Source organism: Triticum urartu, chromosome 5 (assembly GCF_003073215.2).
Source record: "Triticum urartu cultivar G1812 chromosome 5, Tu2.1, whole genome shotgun sequence".
In the NCBI taxonomy this organism is placed as follows: Eukaryota; Viridiplantae; Streptophyta; class Magnoliopsida; order Poales; family Poaceae; genus Triticum; species Triticum urartu.
Window position 1 is genome coordinate 41744684 of NC_053026.1, and position 14715 is coordinate 41759398.

Consider the following 14715-nt stretch of genomic DNA (forward strand, 5'->3'; position numbering starts at 1 on the left):
CCGCGGAACGGCAGCGGCCAGTACAACGGCCGGGGCGCCCACGCGCCGCTGCCCGTGTCGAAGGTGTAGGTGCCGGCGCGGGCCGTGGATATCCAGATCTTCGAATCGCCGACCACCGTGTGCCCCGCTATGTCGCCCATCTCGCCCTCCACCACCATACTGGACTTGGGGCCGTCGTCGTCTACCATGGCTTGCCTGTCATCGTCCAAGTCAGAGTAGTCGTCGTCGTCGTCGTTCCAGCGGGTGGGGGCCAGGTAGGGTGGCGGCGGGAGGGATCGCCAGTGCCATGCCATCCGACAGCGGAGGCCGGATTCCCGCCCACGGATGAGGGCCACGAAGCAGCGGCGGGGATCTCGCCGAGGCTTCCGGTCCATGACGTACAGGCGGCTGTCACCGACGGGGAAAAATACGGGCTCAACCTTTGGAGCTCGCAGCGTGGGGATGGTGCTCAGGGTCTGCGAGGAGGCCGAGTAGAGGGCGGCGCTACCCTCGCAGTCCACGGCGAGGACGCCCTTCTCGCCGACGGGCATGAAATCCATGTCTTGAGGTTCCGTGTCCGGTCCGAGGAAGGTCATGGCCGGTGGGGGCGGCTGGAACTCCTCCATGCTCGTCGTTCCATCATCGTCCGCGCCGCTTGGTTTCGTTCGGTCATGGAAGAAGGTCGATGGGTCGATGGGGTGCAGCGTGTAGGCTTGGCGGCCGCCGATGGTGGCGCGGGCTATCAGATGCACAAGCCGGCGGTTCATCATCGCCGGCCGGCCGAAACTGGGATTAACTTGCTCGTATTGCCTGTTGCCAAGATGACGCAGTCAAAGATCTAGTACTTGTCCTCGCTGCGCCACCCGATATTGAGGGCGCAACCGCCGGAGAAAATCACGTCGCGCCTGCATGCAGAAGCCGCCAGATCAAAACAGAAAATAAAAACCTTGCAACCACCAGAAAACATAAACGTTGTCTTCATACTTCTTTTCTTTTTCTTACTAGTAAGCTTGCACGTGCAACCAAGGTTTTGGATCCCAAGTGAACATTTTTTCTCGAGGGGAATCGGACGAAATTTGAATTCAAATTTTTTGAAGTAGATATAGATAGGGGTTTAACTTGAAAAGTAAATACCTACCTGCTCCTGGTGTAGTGGCTGTTCAAGATGAACTGCACCTTGCTTAAAAAGGTCGCGAGTTCGACCCCTGGCCACTCCAACAAATTGCTAGCATTTTTTAACTTTTGCATATCAAAAAGAAATTAAAATGTGCGGTTCAAGATTCGAACCCGCAATGCGCTGTTGAGGAAAGCCTGGCGTTGCCACTAGGCCACGACCACTCATGTTAACATAGAAAGATATGGCTTTTATTTAACTACACTCTGAGCGTTTGAATTCAAAATTTTCAAATTTTTTGAGATTTTTTGCCCGGTATGACTGTTTCTCGAGGGGGGGGGGGGCGATAAACGCGGTAACCGGACGAGATCGCGGAATTTCGTTCGGTTACCAAAACAATGCGTGCAACGCACATCTCGAACGTTGACCAAATAAGATTCACACCTATATGCAATAAAAAAATAGCTTGCAAAATCTTGTATTATGGGTCGGAGAGACTATGAGTTAAATGGATACACTATATTGTGATGTCACTCAAGTTGTTTTTTTTCAAAAGTGGGACATCATTGCGGTCCTTCTTCTGCATAGAGACAATAATATATTTAATCTATTGAATATTCTATATGTTGAAAGAGAATAAGAAATCTAGTTATGATTGAAAAAAGCCTTGCATTATGCTTAGTACATGGAGACATAATCCTACATTTGGTCTTGAATATTATGGTGTAAGCAATTCATAACTAAAATTTGAGGAAAAGAACAAGGGATAGTAGATCAACACATACTTTTTAGATGAGGTTGCTAACCAAATGCTTATGTAAAGTTGCAAATGGCATAGGCATTGATAGTGTATTATGAAAATACTGACACTCGATCACATGTTGCAAATACTCAAAACACACCTGAATGAACACTAAAATGGAAAGCAGATATCTCACATAAAAATATCAACGGCATTGAACCAATATTGTGAAGTACAATCCTCTTAACACCAAAAGATCAAAGGGACTTTTTTCACAATCAAAGGAGCTCAGCTCTCTTCCTCATGATTACTGTCAGTTTGCATCAAAAAGCAAGTTGATCCGGAGCAGCATTATGCCACAATCTCCGGTCACTAACCTGCAGGGGCAGTTTTGCACACAGAAATCAGCCTCTAAGAATAGAAGACACCGTAAGGAACAAAAGGCTTGGCTCGGCTCCTCAATTTCACACAGGAGGCCCATAATGTCTGATATGTTCTGTTTTCATTAGTTCCACATCTCCACCAGTACCTGACAATCATATTGAAAGGTAACATCAAGCCATTCTACCTCCTTCACAGGTCGTACGTACCACATCCTGGAGAGAAGTGTTTCAGCAACCAGAGAGTTTGGAATATTTGCATAACTCTGAGACGCTGCTATAATGAACTCACCTCTAGTACGTCTTACAATTAACTCCATGGCCGCACGGGCATTGGCACATGAGAATGCCACGTAAACGTTAACTTTGGTAATCCCAGGATCTGGGCATCTTTACCTCTTATTTAAGCTTGCTTGGACCACATCATTAACCCATTTTCTCAAGTTTTATTGGGCTTCACAACATAGTTTTTCCCTATGGCTAGGAATCTATTTTCATGCACCACTGCATTTGAGAATCTGAGAATAAGAATGGATGTTGCTACTACGGATTTATGTGTGTTCTGGACACAATGGTAGTTTTCCAAAAACAAATGCAGTAAGTTTCAGCTTACCATCCTTTGTTTTGATTCTCTCTGCTTAGAGTGGTATTAACAAATAATACCCAGTAACAAGCACAAAGAAATACAAAGAACTCGATTCACATTGAGTTACAATAATAAGTGCATATTGATAATTTGACAACATTTCTCATATTAAACTTAAAATGTAGAACCCACTGAAGGAATCTTGTTCCAAACTACAGTCACACAAAAGCAGTAAAACAGGGTTTGCTCCACTTGGCATGGAACATGCAGAGAGGAGTGTGCTATGTAACATTAAAAGCATTTATCTCCTGAACGTTACCTAGGAAGTTTTCTTCCAAGTACTGCAGACCGGTCAAGATATCCAACAACCCCTTGATGAACATCGTCAATGTATCTGCTCAGTCAAGTCCAGCTTTGGCAATCAAAACCTATTTATCAAAAGAATGTTAGCAGTAATAACATAAGATCTGCAAATGTGGCTAAATCAGTAGATTGTATATTTCTATAGTCGGCAACAAATGAAGTTGTTCAAGATTCCAAATAGCAAGGCCATAAGTTAACCACTTTTAATATTCAATTTCAGATACGATGTGGTTGTTGGACCTGGAGTGCCTGTAGCATCTCCAACAATTACAGTTTGGCATGTCACTATGAAATAGAGAGTAGTTTTTCTACACCCAGGCTCGGTGCACCCATGGTGCACCCACGCAAGAAAACGTACCAAAACATTTCAAAAAATTCTGAAACTTTTGTGAAAGATTATCAACAAATGTTATGGGCTCTTGCAAAATTTGGTGCTCAAATAACATTCAAGGAGCTCTCTACAAAAAAAAACAAATTCACTGAAAATTAGTCAAAATGTAAGTGCACTGTTTGAGCAGATTTTGTAATTTTATCTTTTTTGGAGAGAGCTCCTCGAATGTTATTTGACCACCAAAACTTTGCAGGCCCCCATAACATTTGTTGATGATCATTCCTACAAAGTTTCAGAAATTTTTGTATTTTTTTGCTATGTTTTCTTGCATGGGTACACGGAAGGTGGGTGCAGCCACTACTTTCCCAGAGAGTAGTTTTTCTACACCCTGGCTCGGTGCACCCACGCAAGAAAATGTACCAAAACATTTAAAAAAATTCTGAAACTTTGTGTGAATGATTATCAACAAATGTTATGGGCGCTTGCAAAATTTGGTGCTCAAATAACATTCAAGGAGCTCTCTACAAAAAAAAACAAATTCACTGAAAATTAGTCAAAATGTAAGTGCACTGTTTGAGCAGATTTTGTAATTTTATCTTTTTTGGAGAGAGCTCCTCGAATGTTATTTGACCACCAAAACTTTGCAGGCCCCCATAACATTTGTTGATGATCATTCCTACAAAGTTTCAGAAATTTTTGTATTTTTTTGCTATGTTTTCTTGCATGGGTACACGGAAGGTGGGTGCAGCCACTACTTTCCCAGAGAGTAGTTTTTCTACACCCTGGCTCGGTGCACCCACGCAAGAAAATGTACCAAAACATTTAAAAAAATTCTGAAACTTTGTGTGAATGATTATCAACAAATGTTATGGGCGCTTGCAAAATTTGGTGCTCAAATAACATTCAAGGAGCTCTCTACAAAAAAAAACAAATTCACTGAAAATTAGTCAAAATGTAAGTGCACTGTTTGAGCAGATTTTGTAATTTTATCTTTTTTGGAGAGAGCTCATCCGTCCGAAAATACTTGTCCTAGAATTGATAAAAATGGATGTATCTAAAACTAAAATAGTTCTAGATACATCCATTTCTCCGACAAGTATTTCTGGATGGAGGGAGTACAAACAAAGAGAGGCAAGTTAGGTTATCGTGCTTGTTGTTGTACGGATGTTAAGGAGGATGAAGGCAGCAACAACATCTTGGTTCTTTATTTTTAGCTTCAGAGATAAGATACCTTGTGCAACGCAAAAGTGTTTTTCTGCTAATCCTAGAGCATCGTCGACACTGTGTATTGCAAATAAAAACACATCGGAGGTTCTAAAATGACCCAAAGAATCAAAGGATGTGAAAATTCGGATTCATGCATACATATGTCAAGTTGACAAGCTAAAACCAGTCACTTGGATCACAAATACTGTTCACTCATCTTGAACCTAAAATAAAGAACCAAGATGTTGTTATAATCCATGAAACATGCACATCATACTTCATTATTTTTTAAATCTGCCATTTGTGTAGAACATCGGAGCTTAGACCTAAAACTTTACCTGGAGAATGGGGAGGACAGTGCCAACATGAGCAGCAAAAAACATGATTTTGGCATCAAAAGCATCATGGCAATATACAATAGATAACTTGTAAAATTAGCAAGCGCCCGCTTAAACAAATGGCAAACAAAAATAGGTAAAAGGATAGAAACATGTATATGAGAGTACCTATATGCAAGAGTTAACTACCGAACCTCTAAAGATTATTACACTATTGGAGAAATATGAAACATGACATTTGTACTGCACTTAAAAATGAACACCCAAAACACGGTTAAAAAGCACATACCTATTGTTGCATCATAGCCCAAACTAAGATTGTCTTGCACCAAGCTTCCCAATAAATATAGTGATCAGGGGAGCCTGCAGAAATTCAGGAACAATTAATATATGAATTAATAGGCCTGAGACATTAATGGGAGAGCACATACAACATATAATCAGGCTGCAAACAAACCAATGAAAAAGAAGTGGAGAAATATCTTTAAGAGGGTAAAGGAAAATCTGATTACATAGAACAGAGTATACACAATAGGAAAATGATCACAATTCACTCTCCTGCAATGTAACAACAGCCCATACGCATCTATTCCTCCCAAATCACAGTACCTTAATTTCAGAAACTAATAACCAGTCCAAAAGACATACAAATTATCAGAAAGTCGTCACCAGACTGGCAATCAGATAGAAGGTCGAAATGTATTGGTCATGCAACAGACCCTCATTGGAGAAAAGAATATACAACACACTGGGATATGATTATGCTGAAAAGGAAACATAAATGAGAGGTAGTGCCATCAAGAATCATTCTGTGGCGAAGATAGTTTAAAAAAAGTGACGACCGAGGAAGATTACGTACCCAACTCTGTACCTTCCCAATTCCCTATGGCGAGTGTTGCGTCGGTACTCCTCTGTCGAGCTGCTCATTGTTCTGCAGCTTGTTGTCATCTACCTGCGCCTGACCATGATGAAACACTTTTGCAGCCACGCGCATTTGGGTGGCACCTCGAGGCAATAAGCCAAGGGCACAACAGGAGGAGGACGCCAGGATTACGACCGAATAATGATGGTCAGCAGCGGCAGTTTGTGCCGATGCTGCGAGTAGAATGGGCGATGACCTGCGTTTCATTGCTGGATTAAACAACTCTGAAACAAAAAAAAGTCAAAATTGAAGCCGTTCCAGGTCTCGCAATGCATCATAGGTTCCAATGTAGGTGTAGCAGGAATTGATCATAACAGGAAACAATGCATATGTAGCAGGTATTGATCTACATAGCAAACATTGTCGTTGCTACCGGTTTTTGTTGCCTGTGTGCACAAAAGTAGCATCCCAAAGATCAGATAGTTAGGTTGTCTTGGCTATGCATCACACACACAAAAATAGTACTACATATGAATTTTATAAAGTCGTCTTCTAAGGGGCACATACATTGTCCAAATTAGAAAATTAGAAAATTGTAGTCTTGAATTAAACCTGCCAAATTAGAAAATTGTCCAAAGAAGTATGTAAGGTAGCGGTGCATTACCTTCAGGTCCTCCAATATACATGTAAAATAATTCTGAAGCTCAGAACCCTAGAAGTATGTAATGATCTCTTGCCGGATTCTGCACAAAAAATAGTGCAAAGCTAAATAAGACTATCTTGAGCAGGTCACAATATAGGGAATATCTTTTTTTAGAAGATATAATTTGAATCATCCCACATGAGGTTTCAGCTTGCCAGCTAAGACTTTAAGTGATGTGGATTTTCCAACTCCATTTGTTCCAACAAGGCCGCATATCTAGGAAGACCTTGAGACGGGCTAATTGATCGATTCTATCAAAAAGGATAAGCTTCAGGAGAGATTGGGAAACCTACAAACAATGAACAACACAAGTTCAGACAAGCAATAGGTGGTGTCTTTCTCAGATCCATCGGAAGGTTGTTGATCTCGATGGCATAAAATTGGCATTCTACAACAAGGATTACAGCGGAAGACAATGTAATAAGACATATGACTGTACTTTCACAAAACAACAGAAGTTCTTCTCTTGTTTAATCAACTGACATGATGTTAGAGACGTATACTGTGTATACCTTGTGCAAATAACACAATCTGCCTCCGCTCTTCCGGGATGAACATGACCTTGAATGGGGGTCTAACATTGATGCAAAGCTTCCCTACACCAACAACCAAAACCATTCTACAATGAACCATTGAGTAATCTAAAAACCAACATTCACATCCAAAATGAACCCAACTCTACATCTAAAACCAATCTTAAATAAAACAAGAAAAATTCAACATCAAGATCAAGATCTCAGCAATCGATTATTCGAAAGACTGAAGAAGATCAGAAATACTAAATCTCAGTAACCCAATTAAAGGATTTCAAAGGACGCCGCCACCCCGCGCTCACGTCCTTCTGTGGGGCAGCAGATGAAGGCCGGCGGGCAGCGGCGGCGGGATGCTCACGTTCTCCCGCCTTCTTGAGGCAGAAGAGGAGAACCGGCGGGGGGCTGCTCACACTCGTGGGGAAGCAGAAGAGGAATGGCAGGGCGGCGTCCGAGGAGAGGATCGGCGGCCGGCGACGGAGTGCGAGCGGAGCGGAGGACCGTGGTCGCGAAGGCGAGGCAGATGGGAGCCAAGAGGAGCTCGTTCCCTCCAAGCTTGATGCCGATGGCAACTGCGAGAAGCCGGTAAAGCATCCTCGAGTAGCGGCACTGAGCAGCGGGAGGCGGCCGGTGCGGGCGGGGGCGGCGCTGAGCGGGCGGGGCGGGGGCTAGCGGCGGGTGCGGAGCTTGTCGACCGGCGGCGCTGAGCGGCGGGAGGCGATCGGTGCGGGCGGGGTGGGGCGACCGACAGTGAGAATGGGGAGGCAGGGGCGCAGCGGTTCCCGAGCATGGTGGGCTCGAGCGTGGGGGCGAGCAGTTCTCGAGCGTGGCGAGGAGTCTGTTTCGAGCGTGGGGCTTAAGTCATTTCATTAGCAAGGGGATTACGTTTCATAAGTGGCCAATTTCATTAACGATGGCATGGTGGGTAATTAAAGTATAAAACATGTTTTAGTAGGCTGGAGGGATGTAGACCATTGGATTGCAGGTTTCGATAGATAGGATGATTTGGTTCTCCGCCCTCTCGTGCTTTTATAGGGGTAGTAGATACATTTTTAATGTTTTTGAGGAAAGAAAAGGGTCCTTGGTAGGAAAAGAAGTTGTTCATTTGTATAATTATTTGGTGCATAGAACTTTTATTTTTGTTCATAATAGTTACGAATACAGTCAAAAAATAATAATATGGCCACGGTGAACACAAACTATGACTGGAGCGAAATAATTTCGTTACTTGCAGTGAACAAATTGTTCGACAAACTAGCACAGGCGCCCGCACACATACATGACATTATTCGTTGTGCTAACAATATGTTTGCAAATTAAAGTATGATCTCATGTATATTTGTGATCCTTTTAATTTCCTTTCAAAAGTAAACATATTATTTTAATAGAATGCATGTCTTTTTTTTACTCCCTTATTTATATTTCTCCTGGAGTCATTTAGTCACATTTTATCAGCTTCTAGATGTATTTTGGACTAAAAAGCATAATTATTTATCCATATTCATTGGCCGTCTTAAATATTACTTCATTTGTAAAGAAATATAAGATCACTTAGATCACCAGCAAAGAGAGTATTGGCTAACTGCCCGTGCATTTTAACAGGAGCATACACATTTCAGTGGTTTAATACAATTGTTTCTCCTCATGCACATCATGCGGTATTGTCACTGAATATCATGTTTTTTTAACACAGTACAGATGTGAATGCTCATACACTTATCCTCATGAACACTCACACCCTCCTCGTATGAGCATATCCGAGAGACTGAGGGCTGTTTAGTTCTAGGCCTAGGAGTGCCATGTTTTGCCACACATTTCTTGCCACATTTGCCTAAGGTTAGTTCTTCAAAATGAAAACCATAAGTTGGCAAGCCTAAAAAAATCTTGCCACACTTTTTGAGTGTATGTCATGTGAGGCCCTAGTGTGGCAAAAAGTATATTGCCTAAGGTAAGGCTTGAACCAAACACCCTTCTAAGTTGGTCAAAGTTGCCTAACCTTAGGTGTGGCAACATGTGGCAATCATAGTCACAAACCAAACAACCCCGAGCCGACGCATTATCTTGAGATTGACGAAATCGCGTTCATGGTCAACGTGAACGTAATATTGATCTCATTATAGAATATCTTGCAAATATTTGAATACAAATAAATCGTATGTATGTTCAATTCAAACCATCATATTATTAATTAAAATATTCATGTCCATACAATCGAAACCTTATTTAAAACAAAACAGAAGCTGGCCAACTCGCTCCCAGGGCGCTCCCCCGGATTCATCCTTCGATAGCCGTCCGATCATGGTCAACGCAGTCTTTTTCTCGTTCCTATCCGTTCGATCTTCACAGGGAATTGACCTGTGCGTTTTGACCGGGCGGTAGATCCTGGGCGGGGATGACTTGTGGGGCTCGTGCTCGGTTTGATTGGCTGGGTGCCAGTTTCTTCGGTGCGCAGCGTAGCCAAACCTGCCGCACCGCGTGGGCGTGCTTTGCGTCGCGGGGATCCGCGGAAGGGTTAGCCGGCGCATGTGCACCTGGGTTTTGCGCCCGCGCTTATGCTGTTCTCATGATGGGTGGGCCAGTGCTGCCTCCGGTCCTGCTTATCAGCTGCGGTGGCTACACGTCTCATGTATAGGGCATTTCCTGGTTACCTCGTCAACCGCTCCTGGCGCGGCGCTCCTCACACGCTTCCCACGTCGTGCGTCGTGGGGAGTTGCTGCGTCCCGCGTCAGCTACAGATGGGTGAGTCGATGCATGTGCACCCGGATTGTGTACACGAGTTTGTACTGGCGCGATGACCGGTGGGCCGCCGCTGCTCTCGTCCCGCTCGTCGGCTGCTACTCCCGTGTCTAGGTGTGTGTTGCGCCTCGTCTGCATTTGGACTTTGGAGAGAGAGAGGATGGACTGCATTAAAACATATTGCAACTAGTTCCTTCAGTTATGCATTGAGTGTCTTCTAGTAGTTCATTCCATGTTTATGGATCATCATTAGGAAGCATCCACACCGCATTAGGGTTTCGCCCGGTGATATCTTTGCACAGATCATGCACTCCATGAGTTCCCTCATTCCCGTCGATGTCGAAGACTCGCAACAGGTTGTCGCCGCACAGCCCCATCCAGTAGACGCAGTTGGGCCTCAGCCCGGAGGCGGTCGCAGAGCAGCAGCCACCGAAATACTAAGGGCACATGAGGAAGGCTCGGTCGCCGATGTCGCGGACCTTGCGCCACCTCTTCCCTGCCAAGTCCAGCTTGTAGACGCCGCAGCCGAGAACGCTCGTGGCGCCGCCGATGTCGTAGTGCAAGAAGGCGGTGACCAGATAGAGCTCGCCGCCGAGCTCGACGAACGACAGCGCCATGGAGGTGGTCCCGGGGGGGGGGGCGCTCGATGTCGGGTACCGGCACGGAGCTGAGGACCGGTGCAGGGGAGAAGTCGAGCACGCCGAGGCCACCCTCCGACTTGAAGTAGAACTTGCCTCCGACCGCCGTCAGCTGGGTGATGAACCTCCACTAGTAGAAAAAGGGTCTTCTGTCCCGGTTGGTAAGGGCCTTTTGTCCCGGTTTTTGAACCGGGACTAAAGGGTCGTTACTAATGCCCCGGCCCTTTAGTCCCGGTTCAAATAGGAACCGGGACAGATGGGCCTCCACGTGGCCGGTGCGCCGAGCCCAGGCAGGAGGGCCTTTGGTCCCGGTTGGTGGCACCAACCGGGACCAATAGGCATCCACGCGTCAGCATTTCAGGGGCTGAGGTTTTTGTTTTTGTTTTTGCCTTTGGTCCCGGTTGGTGGCACCAACCGGGACCAATAGGCATCCACGCGTCAGCATTTCAGGGGTTAAGGTTTTTGTTTTTTTTGAAAGGGGGGGTGGGGGTTTTGGGAGGTTAATTTAGGTGTTTCATATATTGTGTTAGCTAGCTAATTAATAGAGAGAACTGTCCTCTCTTATGTCCGTTAATTGGTCAACGCTACGTACTATATACGTATAGAGAGGACTAGACACGCTATCTAGCTAGTAAGCAAACGAAGGAAACAGAAGATCGTCATGAACATATATGCATACAAAGAGAAGTGATATCGACCACCTCTCCTTCTCCGAGAGATTGGTCGAACAACAAGTTCTCGTATATCTATCCGACACTACCGGCTACATATACACAATAATTATCTCTTACAATATAATCTCCTAATTATATACGAACACAGGATCCACATAGAATTCTCCGTCTTCAGCGATCACGTGGTCAAGGAAGAATGCCGCCAATTCCTCTTGAATTGCTCGCATACGAGCTGGTGCTAGGAGTTCATCCCACATCCGAAAGATCTAATTTGAAGAAGGAGGTCAATACATATATATATATATATGAATAAATGAAACTCAACACAAATGATGGTAATAAAATAAAATTATGAATATTATTGCTTACGCACTTCATATTGTTCGTCAGAGTACCCTCGTTCACAGGCCGTGTGGCGGATGGACTCGCAAACGTAGTATCCACAGTAATCATTCCATTGTTCCTGCCACAACCACTTTACAAGAAATAGAGGTCAATCAAACTGATAAGCAAGCATGCCAAATGGTATTGATGAAACTAGCGCTTGAATCACTAGGAGATGCGCGGAACATGTTACTATAGTACTTACTTTCCGGTGTCTAAATTGCAGCTTCTTTGGCAGTCTCGGAGCTTTTTTGGTGAATTTTCTCCAAACCCTGCCAGACAAACAAAACAATTACTTGATATCAGGAAATGAACAAAGTTGCTGATATGGTGGATAATGATCGATTTAACTTACTTCTCGAGCATTTGAGTCATGTCCGCATAGTCCTGGGGATCTTTTCGTCTCGAGTCTAAGACGGTTACTAGTCCCTGCTCAAGCTTAATCTCTAGGAGAATATAGTGGAACCTGTGCACGCATGCATAACTCATCAATTACATTACTATAACCTGGACTAATAAGGGAAACCGAATATGCACAAGACAGTAACACTCACTTGAAGTTGTAAGAAAATAGTATTATATCTTTGTTTTCATTTATTACCAACGATCGTAGCAAGTTGGCCTCGGTATCGTCGGCACGATATTTAACCTCAGTTGCATCTATGAGATTTGTGTTAATGAACCCAATATCACCGATTTGTCTTCTCTTCAATTCAGCGATCTTCAATCTGCATAATATAGTGAGGATAATTATAAATACATGCAATGAAAGAGCTGACCTATATAGAGAGACTTAATGACAGAAGTAGTACTACTTACAGACAGTAGCAAGTGACCGTTGCTTTATCGAGGGCCTTTTGATTGAAAAACTGGAAGAATTCCTCAAATGGAACATTCAACAGTTCAATTCCAACGAGGTCATGCTCCTCTCTAACTCTCAGTGTCAAAGTATTCCTCCCCGCAGACTCTCTGCAGGTTTTCATGTACCAATCATGGAATCTTCGCATCATCGTTGTTAGAGATCTTTCATCTTTGACGAGAGGCTTCCCGTACTCGTATTTGTGTTCCTCCACCTCCAAGAACTCATAATGTACATCGTCGGGCAGGTAATCTCCAAGATTGCTATAACCGGGCACCATCCTCGGATCATTAGTAGGCACCTTGAGCGGGGGGCACGATTGGTTCGCTTGTTCGCCGAGCTGGGGAATTTTTTTCCCAGCTCGTCGTTCTTTTAACCTTTGATCACTGACAGTACTTCCCAACCGCTCCGCTTCGACAAATGACTTTTCAATAATGCGCTCATAGTTGCCTTTTGGCGGAGACTTTGCTGGTTTTTTCAGGGCAGCCAGAGTGCGCTTCGCTTTCACCGGATCTACCTTCTCCTCCGGAGGTGGATGTTTCTTTGCTTTCACCCCTTCAAAGAAGTTCCTCACTTCTTCTCGCGCGATCTCGGCGTTCTCCTCCGGGGTCCTCTCGTATGGTAACTTCTCTGGAGTCTTCAGAAAAGGATCGAATCTGTATTGCCTCCCGCCTCTGGCTGTACTGCTAGACGCCGGCAGAGCAGACGGATCGGCTGCGACTGTCTTCTTTCCTTGCTTACGAGGAGGTGGAGGAGAAGGACTATGACGCGTCGGAGCAGCTGGAGCGGCGGCGGGTCTCTTCCGCCCTTGCTGACGAGGCGGAGAAGGAGGAAGTTGGCTGCTCAGGCGCGCCGGCGCAGGCGGAGAAGGAGGCGGAGTGCCGCCATGCGCCGGAGAAGGAGGCCGAGTGCCCTGATAGTCACTCGCCGGAGGAGGAGGTGGTGGAGGAGGCAGAGTGCCCTAACTCGCCGGAGGAGGAGGAGGAGGCGGAGGCGGAGGCGTCCAGTTCGGAAGGTTGATGAGCTCCTTCCGCCATAGGCATGGAGTCTTCAGAGCAGAACACAGCCGAGTCTCCCCTTCACCGGTAGGGTGGTCAAGCTGGAGGTCCTCAAATCCCTCCGTTATTTCATCCACCATCACCCTATCATATCCTTCTGGAATCGGCCGGCAGTGAAAAGTTGCGCCGGGTTCAGTAGGAAAAACAGAGCCAACAGCCGCCTTGACCTTCAAATTCATCCATTGCGTCATAAGGTGGCAATTTTGAGACTCCGTGATAGCATCCACGGGATAGCTGGAAGGAGCCGTCAAGAAATGCTCCGGCTGAACTAGCTCGGTGGAAGCCACGCCGCTTCTCCGCTGAGATGGCGGGGTAGCTTCGGGGGAAGCTTCGGCAGTTCGTTTGTTGCGATTTGCTTCTCGTTCCTCTATCGCTTGCATCCTTGCGTGCAGCGCCTGGAGTTGGGTCTGCTGCACTTTTTTCCTCCTCTCCTAGCATTTGTAACCGCCTGCGTCCAGAAAACCAGCCCTCCACGGAATGGAGCCTGGCGTGCCTCGTGTCCGTCCAGGGTGCTCAGGATTCCTGAGGGCCATTGTGAGCTCGTCGTTCTCTCTGTCTGGAACGAACGTCCCTTGCTGCGCTGCATCGATATATTGCTTTAGCTTCTTGACTGGTATGTTCATTTGCTCGTCCGTCCAAACGCATTTCCCTGATACAGGGTCCACGGTTCCGCCAGCCCTAAAGAACCAAGTCCGGCAACGGTCTGGCCAGTTCATTGTCTCTGGTTCGATCCCTTTATCAAGCAGATCATTCTCAGCCTTGGCCCACTTAGGCCGGGCTTTGAGGTAGCCACCTGACCCCGTGCGATGGTAAAGCTTCTTCTTTGTAGCATTTTTCTTGTTTGTCGCCGACATCTTCTTACTCTTTTCCGATGTCTTGTAGGCCACAAATGCGGGCCAGTGATCTCTGATCTTCTCATATCTGCCGATGAATTCTGGTGTCTCTTCGTTGTCGACAAACGTTTTCAGCTCATTCTTCCACCTCCTGAATAGCTCTGCCATCTTCTTAAGAGCATGAGACTTGATTAATTGCTCTTTAACTGGCTTCTCCGGATCCTCCTCTGGCGGTAGGGTGAAATTTGCCTTCAGCTCAGTCCAAAGATCATCTTTCTGCATATCATTGACATAAGACACCTCAGGGTCTTCGTTCTTAGGCTTATACCATTGCTGGATGCTGATCGGGATCTTGTCCCTAACAAGAACCCCACACTGAGCAGAAAATGCATCCTTTGT

General features: G+C 45.5%; 2 long non-coding RNA genes across 2 annotated transcripts; both read right to left on the reverse strand.

Moving 5' to 3' along the window:
- Window positions 1–2012: 2012 nt before the first annotated feature.
- On the reverse strand, window positions 2013–4775 carry LOC125555570. Its single transcript, XR_007304760.1, has 3 exons — window positions 4727–4775; window positions 3121–3229; window positions 2013–2364 (listed from the first exon to the last, which is right to left on the reverse strand). It is a non-coding gene; the product is annotated as an uncharacterized LOC125555570 (long non-coding RNA).
- A 1349-nt stretch (window positions 4776–6124) lies between these two features.
- On the reverse strand, window positions 6125–7201 carry LOC125555571. Its single transcript, XR_007304761.1, has 4 exons — window positions 7117–7201; window positions 6743–6893; window positions 6566–6644; window positions 6125–6185 (listed from the first exon to the last, which is right to left on the reverse strand). It is a non-coding gene; the product is annotated as an uncharacterized LOC125555571 (long non-coding RNA).
- Between the last annotated feature and the right edge of the window lie 7514 nt (window positions 7202–14715).